Source organism: Schistocerca cancellata, chromosome 5, assembly GCF_023864275.1.
Source record: "Schistocerca cancellata isolate TAMUIC-IGC-003103 chromosome 5, iqSchCanc2.1, whole genome shotgun sequence".
In the NCBI taxonomy this organism is placed as follows: Eukaryota; Metazoa; Arthropoda; class Insecta; order Orthoptera; family Acrididae; genus Schistocerca; species Schistocerca cancellata.
In genome coordinates, this window is record NC_064630.1 from 38,022,168 (window position 1) to 38,043,210 (window position 21,043).

Sequence of the window (21,043 nt, forward strand, 5' to 3'; positions counted from 1 at the left end):
ACACTACTGTGCTACGTTGTAAACAATGGCAATGTACTGAAGAATACAGGAGATAAATAACAATATACATTACATGTGCACTATGTCGGAAACCATTCGGAATAGGGTATATGTCCATACAAAGTTTTTCGTTCAGAACCGCTATCACCCTACATTTCCTCCTACCTCACGCTGCATACCATGTCTTCCTGTCACTGGTATTCCTTCCTCTGTCACTAGAGTTTCTTTTCGTACGAATGTCCCAGTGCTACTAGTCAAAAATGCTTTTATTAGTAACCGTTCATCGCAGGCTGTTTCTCGTAAGACGCAAGTGTTGTCTCTAGTGTTACTTGGGAACCAGTACCACCGTCGTTAATAAGCAGACTAGCGCGTGACGCTCCAACCCGTTGCCCGGAAAGAGTGTCTGCGTGTGTGTGTGTGTTTTACTGCGCGATCGACTATATGTCCTCTCCCCCATTCTGTTGTTTGTATTTTCCGTTCACTATAGTATACATGAAGGAACAACCAGACATTCTGCTGTTGAACTATGGAAGAATAAAGTCGTATGTGGAATGACGGCTTGCGTTCCTTCGAAATTTTCCTGTGTATTTATTGTCAACGACTCGTCGATGTATAAATTAGTAAAGAAATTTCGAGAGACTGGATGGCTGTTAGGCAAAATAAAGACTAGAAAACCATCGGTCCCGGGTTCCCGGGTTCGATTCCCGGCGATGTTAAGTCCCATAGTGCTCAGAGCCATTTGAACCAAACCATCGGTTTTAAGCGAGAATAAAGTAGACGAGTTAGCAGCGGCTTTTGAAATAAGTGCGACAAAGTCGCGGCGCTGCAAACCGGTTCGCCTGAAGCATAATGAATATACAGAGCTGGGCGCAAACGCAAAGTACAGTCTTACAAAGTCACGGCCGTACATTGACTGAGCAGTACAGGTAGTTTGTACTCATCTTGACGATGACGCTCCTAGCTGCCGAGGGAACAAGTAGTCGCACATCCCGTTCAAACTGCAGGCATGCGCGTTTATCGCGCTTTAAACCGACAGCACAATTCAGCACGCACAGTGCTTCCACAGATACCTGTCCTTGTGTTCATTCTTTTCATTGTCGAATGGCTTTGCCTCATTGCTCTCATTACTGAACGACTTGCAGCGCTTACAATTCATGATCGCGTTCCTGCTATAAGCACGGCCTCTAGGCTGTTGTGTAGTTTTCATTACACATGCTTGCTGATCGATAGGAGATTCCGACGCATTCTTCGCTCCTGCAAAACAGGCATTAGACTCAAACAGTTGCAGATATGGGCAGTAACTAGCCTCACTTTTTTGGGGAGGAAACCAGATCGACGATGGCGAATGCTTTAGCTACGAGAGACTGCCTGGACAGCGCGAAAGGACGCTGTCGCCGTTGGCAAGGCACTGAGCGACCGCTTTCCTTGCCTTGACGTGTTTCGACGCGAAATGTCACTTGTCGTCTTGACTGCGTCGGCATTTACAGCCGAGTGCACTCAACGCTTCCAATGAGGGCGTTTACAGCAGCTTGCGTCAAGGCAAGCCCAAGGTTTTGGTATTTCATTCTTTACGAAAAGAAAAAAAAAATGTTGCCGACCGGTGTGGCCGAGCGGTACTAGACGCTTCAGTCTGGAACCGCGCGACCGCTACGGTCGCGGGTTCGAATCCTGCCTCGGGCATGGATGTTGTGATGTCCTTAGGTTAGTCAGGTTTAATTAGTTCTAAGTTCTAGGGGACTGATGACCTCAGATGTTAAGTCCTATAGTGCTCAGAGCCTTTTGAACCATTTGAAAGAAATGTTAGTCATTATACCTTCCAGACATGTGTAACGGGGCGAGCCTTCTGTTACCAGTTATATTATGTTGCCAGCATAGCATACATAGCTCTTACTCTGTCGCTTGCCGAATAGATAATGAGTCGGTTTTCTCATTTCTTCAGTGATACCGTTCTTCAGTGTTTAAACAGAAAGAAGTTATAGCTCTGTTTTACCGTTATCACCGGCTGATTGCATTTTGAAAACAGGTTGTTCGGATAAAAGGTCACATAAGGATAACGGGAAAGACAGGCCCACGACTTCGCAGTACCCTCGTCGTTTTGGCTTATTAACGGAGTTTGGAAGTGATGCAACTTCGTAAGAATCAAGGAAACTCCACAAATCTGATTGTATCTTTCTCCTTTGCAGTGTTGCAAAATAGATCGTAGTAATATTCTTCCTCTTTTTCTAAATAATTTTTCACTTTTAGTAGCAGGTTTGTTCACGATTCAATGCAGACGACAGAAGATTGTTTCAGGGTTGATTATCCCAGCTTCAAGAGAGTTGCTAATACGAAGACACAGATGACTATGACTTAATGAGCATAAATCTGAATGAATAACACTGAATAACATTTGTATTTAGACTAACATATTTGAAATATTACAGCTGATGAATTTCAAATAATTTCGTGTTGCGGCTTGTACTCCGTCTTCAGGCCACGAGCGGCCTACCAGGACCATCCGACCGCCGTGTCATCCTCCGAGGAGGATGCGGATAGGAGGGGCGTGGGGTCAGCACATCGCTCTCCCGGTCGTTATGATGGTATTCTTGACCGAAGCCCCTACTGTTCGGTCGAGTAGCTCCTCAATTGGCATCACGAGGCTGAGTGCACCCCGAAAAATTGGCAACAGTGCATGGCGGCTGGATGGTCACCGATCCAAGTGCCGGCCACTACCAACAGCGCTTAACTTCGGTGATCTCACGGGAACCGGTGGATCCACTGCGGCAAGGCCGTTGCAGTGTTACGGCTTGTAAATAAATTAATTAATGCTATTAGCAAATTTTCTTGTATCGTAATTTGTTGAAGGTAGTTTACTCGTGTGGACTGCTCTATTTTTGTGAATTATTACTGACAATAATGTGTGCATATAGTTTTAACGGATTATGCCCTTCGTCATTCAGGAAATGGGAATTGGAAATGACAAATTTTCATCACGATACTCGTAGGGATCATTTACAATGCTTTTTATCTCACTTACCTTATGACGGTAACAAGGCGCAACGAGACTCCTGCTCGTTGGCGGCCGCCGGCCTCTGGCTAAGCTAAGCCAGGGTAGCGGCGGCGCTGCTCAGCCCTGTGTCGCCAGGGAAGGGCGGTGCCGCCTTGTCACCAACCCGTGAACTCCACCTGTGCATGTGCTGAAATACAACCAATTCAAATACACTCAAGTACCTCCTATAAATACACTGCTGGCCACCGTAAATGCAACACCCTGAAGGAAGCATCCGAATCAAGTGAAATTTACACCATGAGTTTGCAGCGATGAGATATGCAGCTGATTAGAATTTCAGCGCAGACGCACATCACGCGCGCCTGTGGCGCCACCTCATAGCGCCATTTAAGGCTTGGCGATTTCGACGAGTGTACATTCGGCACGTGTGTTTACCTTGTGGTTGTTTCACAAGACGATCAGTTATGCCTCGTAGAAACGAGCGAACATCTTTTGATCTACATCTACATCTACATCCATACTCCGCAAGCCACCTGACGGTGTGTGGCGGAGGGTACCTTCAGTACCTCTATCGGTTCTCCCTTCTATTCCAGTCTCGTATTGTTCGTGGAAAGAAGGATTGTCGGTATGCCTCTGTGTGGGCTCTAATCTCTCTGATTTTATCCTCATGGTCTCTTCGCGAGATATACGTAGGAGGGAGCAATATACTGCTTGACTCTTCGGTGAAGGTATGTTCTCGAAACTTTGACAAAAGCCCGTACCGAGCTACTGAGCGTCTCTCCTGCAGAGTCTTCCACTGGAGTTTATCTATCATCTCCGTAACGCTTTCGCGATTACTAAATGATCCTGTACCGAAGAGCGCTGCTCTCCGTTGGATCTTCTCTATGTCTTGTATCAACCCTATCTGGTACGGATCCCACACTGCTGAGCAGTATTCAAGCAGTGGGCGAACAAGCGTACTGTAACCTACTTCCTTTGTTTTCGGATTGCATTTCCTTAGGATTCTTCCAATGAATCTCAGTCTGGCATCTGCTTTACCGACAATCAACATTATATGATCATTCCATTTTAAATCACTCCTAATGCGTACTCCCAGATAATTTATGGTATTAACTGCTTCCAGTTGCTGACCTGCTATTTTGTAGCTAAATGATAAAGGATCTATCTTTCTGTGTATTCGCAGCACATTACACTTGTTTACATTGAGATTCAGTTGCCATTCCCTGCACCATGCGTCAATTCGCTGCAGATCCTCCTGCATTTCACTACAATTTTCCATTGTTACAACCTCTCGATACACCACAGCATCATCTGCAAAAAGCCTCAGTGAACTTCCGATGTCATCCACCAGGTCATTTATGTATATTGTGAATAGCAACGGTCCTATGACACTCCCCTGCGGCACACCTGAAATTACTCTTACTTCGGAAGACTTCTCTCCATTGAGAATAACATGCTGCGTCCTGTTATCTAGGAACTCCTCAATCCAATCACACAATTGGTCTGATAGTCCATATGCTCTTACTTTGTTCAATAAACGACTGTGGGGAACTGTATCGAACGCCTTGCGGAAGTCAAGAAACACGGCATCTACCTGTGAACCCGTGTCTATGGCCCTCTCCGAGTCTCGTGGACGAATAGCGCGAGCTGGGTTTCACATGACCGTCTTTTTCGAAACCCATGCTGATTCCTACAGAGTAGATTTCTAGTCTCCAGAAAAGTCATTATACTCGAACACAATACGTGTTCCAAAATTCTACAACTGATCGACGTTAGAGATATAGGTCTATAGTTCTGCACATCTGTTCGACGTCCCTTCTTGAAAACGGGGATGACCTGTGCCCTTTTCCAATCCTTTGGAACTCTACGCTCTTCTAGAGACCTACGGTACACCGCTGCAAGAAGGGGGGCAAGTTCCTCCGCGTACTCTGTGTAAAATTGGACTGGTATCCCATCAGGTCCAGAGGCCTTTCCTCTTTTGAGCGATTTTAATTGTTTCTCTATCCCTCTGTCGTCTATTTCGATATCTACCATTTTGTCATCTGTGCGACAATCTAGAGAAGGAACTACAGTGCAATCTTCCTCTGTGAAACAATATTGATCAAGTATCCGACTTCGACAGAGGAAGGATAGTGGCTTACCGAGATTGTGGATTATCATACAGAGAAATCGCTAGACGTGTTGGACGAAACCAAAGAACTGTAATGCGGATATGTGACCGTTGGATGCAGGAGGGTACGACGGACCGACGTGGTCGATGGCATTCACCTCGGTGCACCACTGCACGTGCTAATAGGCAAATTGTGCGCATGGCAATGACGGATCGCTCAGTGATATCCCGAACCATAGCACAGCACATTGCGTCTGTAACGCATCATCCAGTGTCTGCGCGTACCATTCGACGCCGTTTACAGCAGAGTGGTCTGTCCGCAAGACGTCCATTGCTTCGTCTACCATTGACGCAGAACCCCAGACGTCTCCGTCGCCAATGGTGTGATGACAGACGGATGTGGACGGCAGAATGGAATGACGTTGTCTTTACTGACTAGGCACGCTTCTGTCTGCAGCACCACGATGGTCGGATTCGAGTGTGGAGACAACGTGGAGAGAGGATGCTGGACAGCTGCATTATGTACCGCCACACTGGTCTTGCATCGGGTATTATGGTATGGGGCGGTATTGGATATTACTCTCGCACGCCTCTAGTACGCATTGCCGGTACTTTAAATAGCTGGCGCTACATATCCGAGGTGCTGGAGCCAGTTGTCCTCCCTTACCTTCAGGGCTCGGCCACAGCCATATTTCAACAGGATAATGCGCGACCTCACGTGGCACGCATTTTCCAAAGGTTCTTCGTCAATAACCAGATTGAATTGCTTCCCTGGCCGGCTCGCTCTCCGGATCTTTCGCCGATAGAAAACATGTGGTCCACGGTTGCTCAACGAGTGACCCAGATTACATCCCCAGCTGCCACACCAGTTGATCTTTGGCAACGTGTGGAAGCTGCTTGGGCTGCTGTACCCCAGGAACACATCCAACGTCTCTTTGACTCAATGCCGAGACGTGTGGCAGCGGTGATCTCCAACAATGGCGGCTACTCTGGCTACTGATTCTGGCAGGAACCACATGTCACAGACGTCTGTAAACGTAATCATTTGATACCTGGTCAACATGTTATCTACAAAATAAATTTTGTTGTGCTATCTCTTGTCTTTCTTGGTGTTGCATTTACGGTGGCCAGCAGTGTATTATAAAAACGTATTGACGTATGTATGTATCTCCTACACATCCTCCTAAACCACTGGACTGATGGTACACATACTGTCTGGAAAGAATCGCTGTGGTGGTAAGAACCATACACGAATCCAGGGGGTGTGGGTGAAAAAGCAGTGTAGCCCACGACGTGCGAATACCCTTACTTTAGTCATCCAGTATTTGAGAATGAGAGCAGTTAGTAACTTGCAACAAATTTTACACGTAATTTCAAGTCTTCACGAAACTTCTTCTCACTGACAACCCCTCACAAAATGACGAAAGAAAAACGTTTATCGCTTACTACAATTTCGCCGCATGAAGCACGACGTTTTAATTTATTACCTCTTCACTACCGACGGTATTTGTGACATCTGGCAGACAGTATCCACGTATACCACTGGATACACGTGCAAAAGTGTATCACTTTACGACACATAATTGACGAAACATGGCGTCATAAACAGTGAGATGCTTAAAAGCTGCCTCATCATGCATCACGTATTAATATATTCCTTCTTTACTACTAACTCCATTCACAAAACATTTCCCAGACAGTACCCACATATACCACTGGATCTACCTGCATAAGTATATCATAACGACACATATTTCAGGAGATGCGACCTCATAAAGATTGAGATGCGTGAAAATGAAATTGCAGGGCGAAATTGGCTAAAGAAACAGGTAGTATGTTCAATATATGTGAAATAGGAAACATTTGACACGTGGACGAATCCATGGGTAAAAAGCTCATCCTAAACCTCTGGAACTATTTCAAGCAAATTTGGTACATGTATTGGAAAGGATGTGGAAAGATCTGCTGAGAAATACTGTGGTGCTAAAAACCACCAGCCTCCTATTGGGCCGGCCGGTGTGGCCGAGCGGTTCTAGGCGCTTCAGTCTGGAAGCGAACGACCGCTACGGTCGCAGGTTCGAATCCTGCCTCGGGCATGGATGTGTGTGATGTTCTTAGGTTAGTTAGGTTTAAGTAGTTCTAAGTTCTAAGGGACTGATGACCTCAGATGTTAAGTCCCATAGTGCTCAGAGCCATTTTGAACCTCCTATTGGGTCATAATGTAGAAAGAGAAGGAGGGAGGACGAGATGGACAGAGAGAAATGAAGAGAAGGAGATGGACAGGGAAAGAGGGAAGGATAAGACTGAGAAACGGGAGAGACAATGACGTACAGAGAGAGGGGGAGAAGATGTGGACAAAGAGACGGGACGGAGCAGATGTGATTATAGGCGGGAGGAGGAGGTGGATAGAAGGGGGAGGAGCAGATGGATAGAGAGAAGAGAGGAGCAGATGGACGGAGAGAAGGTTAGGAGACAATGGTCAGAGAGACGGACTGGAGGAGGCGGAAAGAGAGTAGGGGGTGTAGGAGGTGGACAGAGAGAGTAGCAGACGGACTTACAGAAGACTGGAGTATATACATAACCGCTTGGGAGGACATCCGACGACTCTGTCAGTCAATGCCAACCCGAATAAGTGGTTTCTTAAGGGCCAGAGGTGAACCAACGCGTTAGTGACTTATTCAATTTTTGAAGCTCTTTCTTTTGTCTGTAGTTATACCTCACATCTACCGATTTCTATCCTATTCGGATAATTCCTTCGTGGTGCGTCGTTTTTTTCTTCTTTTTGATTTTACGAGACTTCTCGTAAAAATTAATTACATTAGCAGGAAGGGGCCAACGGCCTTGCCGCAGTGGTAACACCGGTTCCCGTCAGATCACCGAAGTTTAGCGCTGTCGGTCTGGGCTAGCACTTCGATGGGTGACACCATTCGGTCTGCCGAGCGCTGTTGGCAAGGGGTGTGCACTCAGCCCTTGTGAGGCAAACTGAGAAGCTACTTGATTGAGAGGTAGCGGCTCCAGTCCCGTAAACTGACGTACGGCCCGGAGAGCGGTGTGCAGACCACGTGCCCCTCCATATCAGCATCCAGCGACTCCTGTGGGCAGAGGATGACACGGCGGCCGGTCGGTACCGTTGGGCCTTCCAAGGCCTGGTCGGACGAAGGGGAGCGTGAAGGGAACCACTTCCTCAGTTTACTGGATCATTAGATAGCAACGAAATGTGACATGAAATATTTATCTTTGTTTCTATTACGGCGAAAAATTTGAAAATCATCCATTTATTTGCCGCACCACTGCACAAATGAGTGCTACAGACGTCACTAACATTAATGGACAGCAAGGCAGATGATTAAAAATGGTTCAAATGGCTCTGAGCACTATGGGACTTAACATCTATGGTCATCAGTCCCCTAGAACTTAGAACTACTTAAACCTAACTATTCTAAGGACAGCACACAACACCCAGCCATCACGAGGCAGAGAAAATCCCTGACCCCGCCGGGAATCGAACCCGGGAACCCGGGCGTGGGAAGCGAGAACGCTACCGCACGACCACGAGATGCGGGCGATGATTAAAATATATTCTCTTTGCAGACGACACATGTGTTATTACTGAAGATGTAGAATGTAATGCAATTTATCCAGCTAATACAGGGTGTTTCAAAAATGACCGGTATATTTGAAACGGCAATAAAAACTAAACGAGCAGCGATAGAAATACACCGTTTGTTGCAATATGCTTGGGACAACAGTACATTTTCAGGCAGACAAACTTTCGAAATTACAGTAGTTACAATTGTCAACAACAGATGGCGCTGCGGTCTGGGAAACTCTATAGTACGATATTTTCCACATATCCACCATGCGTAGCAATAATATGGCGTAGTCTCTGAATGAAATTACCCGAAACCTTTGACAACGTGTCTGGCGGAATGGCTTCACATGCAGATGAGATGTACTGCTTCAGCTGTTCAATTGTTTCTCGATTCTAGCGGTACACCTGGTCTTTCAAGTGTCCCCACAGAAAGAAGTCACAGGGGTTCATGTCTGGCAAATAGGGAGGCCAATCCACGCCACCTCCTGTATGTTTCGGATAGCCCAAAGCAATCACACGATCATCGAAATATTCATTCAGGAAATTAAAGACGTCGGCCGTGCGATGTGGCCGGGCACCATCTTGCATAAACCACGAGGTGTTCGCAGTGTCGTCTAAGGCAGTTTGTACCGCCAAAAATTCACGAAGAATGTCCAGATAGCGTGATGCAGTAATCGTTTCGGATCTGAAAAATGGGCCAATGATTCCTTTGGAAGAAATGGCGGCCCAGACCAGTACTTTTTGAGGATGCAGGGACGATGGGACTGCAACATGGGGCTTTTCGGTTCCCCATATGCGCCAGTTCTGTTTATTGACGAAGCCGTCCAGGTAAAAATAAGCTTCGTCAGTAAACCAAATGCTGCCCACATGCATATCGCCGTCATCAATCCTGTGCACTATATCGTTAGCGAATGTCTCTCGTGCAGCAATGGTAGCGGCGCTGAGGGGTTGCCGCGTTTGAATTTTGTACGGATAGAGGTGTAAACTCTGGCGCGTGAGACGATACGTGGACGTTGGCGTCATTTGGACCGCAGCTGCAACACGGCGAACGGAAACCCGAGGCCGCTGATGGATCACCTGCTGCACTAGCTGCGCGTTGCCCTCTGTGGTTGCCGTACACGGTCGCCCTACCTTTCCAGCACGTTCATCCGTCACGTTCCCAGTCCGTTGAAATTTTTCAAACAGATCCTTTATTGTATCGCTTTTCGGTCCTTTGGTTACATTAAACCTCTGTTGAAAACTTCGTCTTGTTGCAACAACACTGTGTTCTAGGCGGTGGAATTCCAACACCAGAAAAATCCTCTGTTCTAAGGAATAAACCATGTTGTCTACAGCACACTTGCACGTTGCGAACAGCACACGCTTACAGCAGAAAGACGACGTACAGAATGGCGCACCCACAGACTGCGTTGTCTTCTATATCTTTCACATCACTTGCAGCGCCATCTGTTGTTGAAAATTGTAACTACTGTCATTTCGAAAGTTCGTCCGCCTGAAAATGTACTGTTGTCCCAAGCATATTGCAACAAACGGTGTATTTCTATCGCAGCTCGTTTAGTTTTTATTGCCGTTTCAAATATACCGGTCATTTTTGAAACACCCTGTAGGATAATTGGGAACATCAGCACGTGGCTTTTAGAGAACAATTTAAAACTTATCTGCAGCCAAACGCAATGTACACAGTTTCTCACGTAGAACTCCTATAAAAGCGAAATTTCATTGTCCAGAGGTGGTTAAACAGTCAGTGAGGTCGACAATACTTTAAATTCTTACGGCTGGGAGTTGAGGGAACGCTTTCTTGCAAGTGTCTCGTTCAGGATCTTCGTTCAGTGACTGTCTGCTGCTCCAGTCTCTGTGACACTGAGACGCCAATGTTGGTTCGATTGTCTTCCTGCGGGATCGTGTTGTGGAACAACTCTGTGTACTCACCAAGAATGCTCTTAGCCCAGAAACGGGCGGTCAGGCAAATGTGCAGCATCCTTTCGCGAACTTGGTGTAGGCCGTTGTTCTAAATCTGCCCTCCCTGGACACATATTCGGTCACGGAATTTGTTGTCCACCAGTATTAACTCATCTAGAAGAAGCTGCATCATTCATTCAGTGAACACTTGGCGAAAAATGATACACACTTGAATAATACTTTCTTAAGCACTGTACACACAGGTGTGCGGTATTCAGTGATGAACCCAAGTACTCCGACATAAGTTGAAAGGTTTCCTTGTGGCACACTCCATTTATTCTGTATAGGAGGCGCTCTCTGTAGTCGAGAACGTTTCTCCGTAATGTATTACTTACTCGTACACTCTTTCACAATACTTTTAATGGGACCAAACTGCTGAGGTCATCGGTCCCCAGTCTTACACACTACTTAACCTAACTTAAGCTAACTTACTAACTTACGCTAAGGACAACACACACACACACACACACACACACACACACACACACACATGACCGAGCGAGGACTCGAATCAGCAATGTACTGACCCGTTCACGACCAAGTAGCTTCGAATCGTTAGGTCCCAAAGAACCTAACAAATAAATAGAAGGTAAAAAAGGAATTTCGTGAAATGTTAGTTTCACGCTCATCTTATTGAATTTAGCCTATGTGAGGTCTTGCGACCTGTAGCGCAGTGCCTACAAATAGGTACCCCCATTTTGCTATTTTGTATTGCAGTTTGCTTCAGGTGTAATCTGTTAGTAGAGTTACACACAAGATTGGCTCTTGCAGTACAGTATCCGTACTTGACTAATTAGTTGCATTTCCCAGTTTCAGATGGAAAAGCACAGTATTAGTGTCTTCTATGGATGTTGAGTCCTCACTCAGGTGCGTCTTTCCGGGGAACTGCATCGCTCTGTTCTTCCGTTGCTGTTGTTGTTTCCTCGATACTGCCTTCTCCTCAGCATGCCTGAAGTGATCACGTCTTCAGCAACACGCCTGCAGTTCCCCGCCGTTGGCCGGTCTTGCGGTCATTTTTTGCGTTTGCTAGAAACTGAGGGCGCTGGTGCATTTAACAGAAGCAATGCGATGCCGGCAATACCTCTAGACGTTAACCACACAGACAGCGCCACTCTAACAAAGACAACGCAGCTGAATCCTAGAACTAAAGGCGCATATTGCTAACACCTACAGGGAGTTGAATGTCAGATCAAATTGTAATACAACAGAGCGTGTCGAATTAAACCATTTTCTCCATAGTAAAGTTGCATACTTATAAGGCTTCGAAAATGTAAAAAAAACTGATTTCACAAATGCGAGAAGAAAATCGGTGGCTTACGATTATTAAAGAAATTTGTTCCGCCAGAATTTGAATAGTATACATTTCAAGGAGTTGTTGGATTGACAATTTCTAGTTGAAAAATTGACGGAAACGTGCTTCCGATTTTCAGTGGATACCAAACTACAGTTGTAAAAGAAAATATACTCGGTAAAATAACTAAGCAGGTTAATAATGCGGAAGCACACGAACAATTTCACACGTTGAGAAGTTCTAGTTCTGACTCCAATACACTTTCCAAATTCTCTTCACAGAATTCCTTGCGATTTCAAATGGTTCAAATCGTTCTGAGCACTATGGGACTTAACATCTTAGGTCATCAGTCCCCTAGAACTTAGAACTACTTAAACCTAACTAACCTAAGGACATCACACACATCCATGCCCGAGGCATGCCCGTAGCAGTCCCGCGGTTCCGGACTGCAGCGTTGCGATTTCTCTGGGAAAGCCTTACAGTACTCCTACGTGAACATCACTGTTCAAAATTCGACGGACTAATAAGTCTCTTCGGCTAGTTATCTCTGTGTAAAATTCGCTATTCACAGGTGAAGACCTAATAGAATAAGATCCGGAAACAGCGGTGGCCGCACAGCATGACCTCTGCTGCTGGTAGATCTTTGACCGAACTCGTCTTGCGTGTTAACTGACGGCAAGAAAATGCAAAGGTGCCGCCATACTGAAATAACGTGACCAGCCAGTAGCCACTAACACTTATCCTTTAATTACAGACAAATCTGCAAGGATCTCTCCAGAAGTAAGCCCTGAAAGACTATTCGGCAATACTCGTTAATCGTTTGATGACTCAACAGCACCATATGCCTTCGGATAGTGGATATTCCCAACAACACAGAGAGGAAATGACGTTCATTTTTACGGATGTAACGCAGAAGCTGGTTGACTTACAGCGTTGCGACCTCTGAATACCGGGCCACCGGCCTCCTCACAAACGGACCTGCTGCGTAGCAGGCATACACCCCTATCCCCTAATTCAGAGCGTCTAGCCGACACCCCCGGGATAACAAGGCCGTCCAGCAGTGTTAGTGACGTCACACTAAGCGGCCCATAGCCGCCGCAGCAGTCCACGGACACCTCCGTACAGACGCGCCTGATGCTAACGATCTTCTGTCCGTCATACAGAAAGGAGCGAACTAATCGATAATTCGAACCAAAGACCAAATTATATATATTCTTGTAAACAGCATAAAGGTTCATAACGAAATACCGATTAGATATACGGGCAGGAATAAGTTTAATCGATTGAGGAAGTTTGCCACTATTTTATAATTGTCAGAACACTATTTAGCTTTAAAATTCGCATACAGGTGGTGACAGATGCCAACTGACAGCAGGACTTAACATTTTCAAGCTATTACACTGAAAGTAAATTATCTTAAACACTGTCATACATAGCAAAACCCTCACAACTTTCGTTTACAATAAGGTAACAAGAAACTTCCTGGCAGATTAAAACTGTGTGCCCGACCGAGACTCGAACTCGGGACCTTTGCCTTTCGCGGGCAAGTGCTCTAGAGCACTTGCCCGCGAAAGGCAAAGGTCCCGAGTTCGAGTCTCGGTAGGGCACACAGTTTTAATCTGCCAGGAAGTTTCATATCAGCGCACACTCCGCTGCAGAGTGAAAATCTCATTCTGGAAACATCCCCCAGGCTGTGGCTAAGCCATGTCTCCACAATATCCTTTCTTTCAGGAGTGCTAGTTCTGCAAGGTTCGCAGGAGAGCTTCTGTAAAGTTTGGAAGGTAGGAGACGAGGTGCTGGCAGAAGTAAAGCTGTGAGTACCGGACGTGAGTCGTGCTTCGGTAGCTCAGTGGTAGAGCACTTGCCCGCGAAAGGCAAAGGTCCCGAGTTCGAGTCTCGGTCGGGCACACAGTTTTAATCTGCCAGGAAGTTTCATATCAGCGCACACTCCGCTGCAGAGTGAAAATCTCATTCTGGAAGGTAACAAGAGTTCGCTTTATCTCATAAAACACGTGACTATTGTGAATTTACTCATATGTTCATGGTGACAGCTCTTTCCAAGAATTTTTACAAGTGTATCCCCAGTAATAAAGAATGGAAACAAAAGATAGATATCAAATATACTCCTTTTAACAGACATTACTGAACACAAGATTCTGTCTTGCACTGTGATACTAAGGGACTGCTCTTTCCTTTAAGAAAAGCCTGACAATTTGAAGTTAACTCTGCTATTGAAGATACACTTCTTGAAACAATATTAAAAATGTTACGAAAGGTAAGGAAATGAGAAACAACCAAGTGCATTACATGTAAGAATGTGAGCAAAAGGCTGAGGCTCTCTTTACTTACCATTTTCAATCTCTCTACAGCTTATTTCCTTTTCCACGAAGAAATCTCATTATTGCTGTCTGTTACTAACAAGTGCTTTTCTATTTAGAAAACCTGACAATTTGATGTTCATTCTGGTACTGAAGATAAACATTTTTCAGAGGAGTTCTAGAACCTATTCCTGCCCGTATATGTAATCGGTATTTCGTTATGCTGTTTACAAGAATATATATAATTTGGTCTTTGGTTCGAATTATAGTTCGCTCCTTTCTACATGACGGACAGAAGGTCGTTAGCACCAGGCGCGTCTGTACGGAGGTGTCCGTGGACTGCTGCGTCGGCTATGGGCCGCTTAGTGTGACGTCACTAACACTGTTGGACGGCCTTGTTATCCCGGGGGTGTCAGTCTAGCCCAGGGGCGGGCAGGAATCCTGCGCGTGTGCGGTGCACTTGCACGCGTGCAGTAAACAGGTGTTCTGCGTGCACACAGCGGCAGGCTGGCCACCCGCTTCTCTCCCCTCCCCACCATACCGTCTCTCCGCTTCTTCCTCCATAATGCGTTTTGTTTCCTGGCCTGCTTTATTGAATGAAGGACTAAGGTTAGTACGAGTGCGTGAAAGAAATCATGGTTTGAAAGAGTACCTATTACCTACGATACGTTGTATTTAATTATCACAGGTGGAGTTTACAATACGTTTAATGTCTGGAACAAAATTTCTACATACAGACAAACGCAAACAGTTACTAAATTTTCATTACTGATGTTTACTCTTAACCGAGACTTATTAATTTTCATAACAGAAAAAAATCTCTCGCAAACGTGTGCCGAGCCAAATATATTATCTTCACGGCTTCACGATGGAGACGAGGAAACTCTTGCTGTGGAAAGTTGTGATAAAAATCTATTACACGTCTTGCCAAAAGGAACTTGTCTCTCATACGAGAATTACGCTGTAGAATCTACATTGTAGATCTGTTAATTCCATTTGCAAACTGGGATGAATATCATCTACGGAAACAGCAAATTGTCTCGAGAACTATTCAAAACCTTGGGATAAGTATGATATATCCCCAAATCGCTTGAGAATTTCCTCTTTTATTGCACTAAGTATGGGAACATATTGAAATTTATTATAATGGCGTTCAATATTAAACTTCCGCTGACCAGCGAGAATACTGTCATTTCGAATTTTCACGTTTTTGCACAAAGAAAAAATGATTCTTCCATTCCTTTTTAAAAGATAGCAATTCCTTTTTAAAATATAGGAAATCTCCACTTCTTCGTTTCCTTGATTCACTCTGCATTTTCCGGTTATTGAAATACAACGTTCACTACGTAGTGGTCGCTTCGCTTCAATGTCCACAGCTTAAGTTGCGTTGTGCAAGACGCGACAGTTGGCTGCGACTGCGACGCTGCCCCCTCCTCTTTTCCCACCCTGGCAGACGGCGACACGGCCGCAACACGACTGGAGTCGTCGCCGTTTCCCAAGCTCCGGTCGGCGGCGGCGGATTCAAATACATAAGAAAAATAAGAATTCCGATTTTCTTGCTGTAAAAAATACTGTATGTTAATGCAACAAAGTTACATCGGCTCCCAGAGTTAGTTTTTCGATACAGATTCTCCTTTTACTTTAAAAAATTGAAAAGTATCTCTTCCGGTTTTGCGTGTTTTTTTCGCTGTATATTACTTCTCCACCAATTGTGAGGAAAGTAAAAGGCACAAAAAATTGATGTTTGCGTATCTTACAGTTTCACATCACAACTTGGTAATGAGGTGTCTATTTTTCCGATATTCGTCACAGTTATTCCGATATTTAATTTACAAGTAACCTACTGCATAAAATTTGAATTGTGTACAGTGAAAAATGTGGTCGCTGGCTACTTTACGTATGGTTTACGTTAGGTCATACATCGTTGCCGATGAAAAGAAGCTAACATATCGAAATTATTTTTAAAGTTGAGATCAGAATGATATCGAACTCCGTTACCGAGATTTGGGCTCATATATCTCCGGGAGCGTCGCGACTAGCCGCCAGTTCTGTCGACGCGCAACGAGAATCGTGTGGTCATCACACGATGGAGAATGCATTTGTTTTGTTTCGCTGACACATTTGGACCTAATGAAACCATTTTATGTCATATTTCTCCGGTATGAGTTACTAATATTTCTCCATATGCTCTTGACAATTTCATTTAAAATGCCACGAAATGTAGGTTTCTTATACCCAAGTGATCAAGCAGAACCCATTTTCGTGGTTTTGCTGAGGCATCTGAACCTGTTCCAAGCTTTCTTTCTCGTTTATTTCTCTGATACGAGTCCCGAATATTCTTCCATCTGTTTTTGCACATTTCACCTAAAATTCCAATGAAAGATAAGTTTATTAACAATAAGCGCACGCTTGCGTCATTGCATTGTTTCAAGTTCTTGACAACAAGATAGGGTTACACCTTAAACATCTCTAGAATTTTCATTCTGAACGTCTACAGTATACACTGGCAGAAATGTGGAAGAAATAATGTCCGTGCTTGTTCACAAAATTTCCCCAAATTATACTTGTCAGTTTCTCCTATGCAGAAACTTTTGGAACAAGCTAAGGCAACTTTCATAGCCGAATGAATCTTTATTCCCATCCAAATGAACTTCCATATTCTTATATTCTGACAGCATACATCGTTATGGATGACATGAACATATAATCTTGCCAAGCTGCACTCAAAAGATGACTCCAGGATTTACAAAAGACGAATTTCAGTTGTGAACTGTGTCAGACCAGAAGGGCCTTGTAAAACAGTAGTGCACTTTTGGCACAAGTTTTTTGAGCACCATCTTCTACCAATGAATTGAAGTGAATGTGAGAAATTACTTATTGCAGCATACTGTTTGCGCAATCTGTTGAGAAACGCCTTCCTCAAAAACGAACATCTATTGATTACAGAAAGCTGTACAACAATCTGGTGGTGGTTTTTCACAACTAGAAGGTATCATCAAGACACCAATCTACCGTTTACTTTCAAAGTGAAGGTATTGTAAAATGTAACTTTCTCGTTGTACTTTAGATTGTTCATTTTATAATGTACTTGCCGTTTTCAATTTTTATCGTCACAAAAAAGAGTAATGCGAAAATTGACCTTCAAGTTCATTTTCATCATTCTAATTCTACATCTGCATGGATTATACTGATTTTCATAACAGGCCTGAAAAATTTGCATTAATGGGAAAATATTATAAATTTCACTCACCTGCCAGTTTCAACTGTGCACCAATTTCTTCCCAAATCCTGTCTCTGAACATAGTGTCTCTATATTTAGGGTTCTTCAAATCGTAAAGGCAAGGATGTTGCGAGACCAGCTCACAGAGAATCACATCCTGTGAATGGCTCATTTCAGTTTTCCTTGACTGGCTCGACATCTTTCTGGAGGCCGTACGTCTTTGTGTCGTCCGACTTCCGTCGCAACACTGCTCACTGGTGCAGTGCTGCGGCAGCTGCCGCAACAGTCGCGCGTCGCATCCCAAACTCGAACTGCGCATGCGCCAGCAAGCAACTTCTGACGTCACGTAGCGACCCGTCGCAGTCGCTAGTGTGCGTCGCGTCTTGGATAACGTACCTTTAGCCTGGTAGTACACTGCCGCACCCTGCCAGCTGTCACCACAGTCCCATTCGACGATTGCACACGAGCAGCACACGTGCAGCGCTGTGCGCTCATGAGCCGCGTGCAACGTTTGCCCGCCCCTGGTCTAGCCACACCCCTGAACTTAGGCCAGTAGACAGTGGAGTGGGAAGGAACAGACGCCGCAGAGACTGCAAACGTCTGCAATCTGTAACCTGCCTCCATCCGACTGGTTGGTTGGTTGGTTGGTTTAAGGATTAAAGGGACCAAACTGCAGAGGTCATCGGTCCCCCATCCGACTGTTCTGACCCCAGTAGACCGCGGTTTACGAATTGAAATTGAACATGCTCTAAGCTGCATCATAAGGATTCGCTTACACCAGGGCTTAACAACTGGCCGGTTTTGAGCGCGAGTACTCGCGTCTGCTCAGGCACGTGCTCGCGAGCAGGTGCTAGGTCGCCGAGTAGGGAGGGAGGGGAATAGGGCCGCAGCGTGCATATTGAATTCGCGCCGACTGTGTAACGTTTAAAGTACTACGATCAGCTCTAACAGTCACTTCGCTGGTTAAGAATCATGTCAAGTCGCCGTTGTGTAGCCCCAATCATGCCTTCGCAGTTCAACCCCCATTGGGAGGAATTGTATCTGTTTACAGAAAAAGATGGTGTTGCAAAATGTTTAGTATGTCACAAAACGCTGAATTCTTTTAGGAAATTTATTTTGCAGCGACATTATATGTCGTACCACGCGAAAGAATACGGAAGTGGAAAATGTGATGGACCAGATCGTGCACAGGAAGTTATTAAACTTAAAAGGAAGCTATCCGAAAAAGATCTGGACGACGAAGAAAAATCAACTGAGGCAGCTCTCAGAGTGAGTTACAAAATTGCTTTGCTTTTAGCAAAATCCCTGCGCCCCTTTCACTGATGGTGATTTAATAAAAGGATGTTTGGTAGTTGTAGCGGAACATTTGTGTCCATCTCAAGTTGAACAGTTTCGGATTGTGCCATTATCTAACATGACCATTATGCGTCGCATACAGGACATGGCAGACGACGTCCAGAGCCAGCTTGCAAATATCTGTAAAGATTTTATGGCGTATTCTCTAGCTCTGGACGAAAGTGTTCATATCACTGGAACAGCGCAGCTTGCTATATTTATTAGAAGTGTTAATAGAGATCTTCAGGTGAGGGAGGAGCTCCTCGATGTAGTAGCCATGAAGAGCACTACAGCCGGAGGTGATATTTTAAGTAGTGTTGAAGAAAGTATTGAAAATATAGGATTGTCGTGGAATTCTTTAGTTTCAGTGTCTACAGACGGTGCACCAGCGATGACAGGGAAAAAAATTAGGTTTCGTTGCGCTGTTGAAGGAGAAAATGCAAAAACTGACCGTGCCGAATGAAATAAGGGGCGTTCACTGTGTGATCAACCAGAAAAACTTATGTGCAAAGAGTATCTCTCTAAAAATTGTGATGAGTGTCGTTGTTCGTACAACCAATTGTATAAGGAAGCATGGGCTACAACACAGACAATTTAAAAGCTTTCTTGAGGATGTAGAAAGCCAGTATGGTAACCTGCCTTATTACAGCGAGGTCCGCTGGCTTAGTCGTGGCGAATTATTAAATCGATTTTTTGCCTATTAGATGAGATAAATATGTCCGTGGAAATAAATAACATGTGTGTTCCTGAATTGAAAGAGCCTTCATGGAAATGTGATCTCGCGTTCTTAGCAGATGTAACTAGCCATCTGAATGCTTTGAACATTTCACTACAAGGGAAAGAGCTGCTAATTACTCATTTCATAGATCGAATACGAGCTTTTAAAATGAAATTGACACTTTGGGTGAGTCAGCTGGAAACAGTAAATCTAGCTCATTTTCCTAAATTATCATCCATGCAAGATGTTCACAAAGGTTCAAATGGGTTCAAATGGCTCTGAGCACTATGGGACTTAACATCTGTGGTCATCAGTCCCCTAGAACTTAGAACTAATTAAACCTAACTAACCTATGGACATCACACACATCCATGCCCGAGGCAGGATTCGAACCTGCGACCGTAGCAGTCGTGCGGTTCCGGACTGAGCGCCTAGAACCGCTAGACCACCGCGGCCGGCGATGTTCACAAATCTGGAAACTGTGAACGTTATTCACATAGTTTAGTTGCCCTTAAGGAAGAATTTGATCAACGCATTCAAGATCTGACAGCACTAGACAGTGATTTTGATCTGTTCTCCTCTTCATATTCAGCGAATATTGAAGAGATTCGTCCTGAGCTGCAACTAGAAATTATTGGCCTGCAGTGTGACAGATAATACAGAGACAAATTTCAGAACAAGAAAAACATTTTGGAATTCTACAGACACTTCCCTCAGGATAGATTCCCTCGTTTGCACAAACTGGCGGCTACAATAATATCAATGTTCGGTTCCACGCGTGTTTGTGAACAACTGTTCTCTGCAATGAAATGTAACAAGACGCGACTGAGAAACGCATTGTCTGATTGAAATTTAAACTGCACGCTGCGCCTACAATGCACAAGAACAATTACACCGAACATAGACGCAATTGTAAAGAGCGAAAAGTACAAGATAACCGAGAATCCCACACTTCAGTGACAGCTTTTATTGTGTAACAGTTCACAAATTAATACGAATGTAGAGGCATACACTAAGCTAATAAAATTATGTGGCACGTGCACATTCTCCTTTATTTGTTTCATTTGTCGCAGTAATAATTCGTGAGTGATATCCCTGCAGGTGGCCGCGGATTTGCATTGACTGGCGGCAGCTGTTGTGTGTCCCACGTGACTCTCCCCACTCTCCGCTCTGGTCCGGTAGTGGGGGTAGCGTGCTCTCACTGCTCCATGCTCGCGCCTTGCTGCTCACAGCTTGCTCCGAGAGCACGTATGTTGTGAAGCCCTGGCTTACACCATGGCTGTTTTACCAGTCAACAGAGACTCATCAACTTGGTCGTCCGACTCAACATTAGAGATGGTTTGATCAGCCTGTTCTTTACGTGTGACAAGGTGTAACGTCTCCCTTCCCTTCCATCGACAATGTTAGAAATATATGACCGTGTAAGCATGTGCCTAAACAATTGGAATAAAATTTTGAAAAGGCTATCGCTCCGAAGATCCAATATAAAGTCGATAAATAAGGGGGAGGTT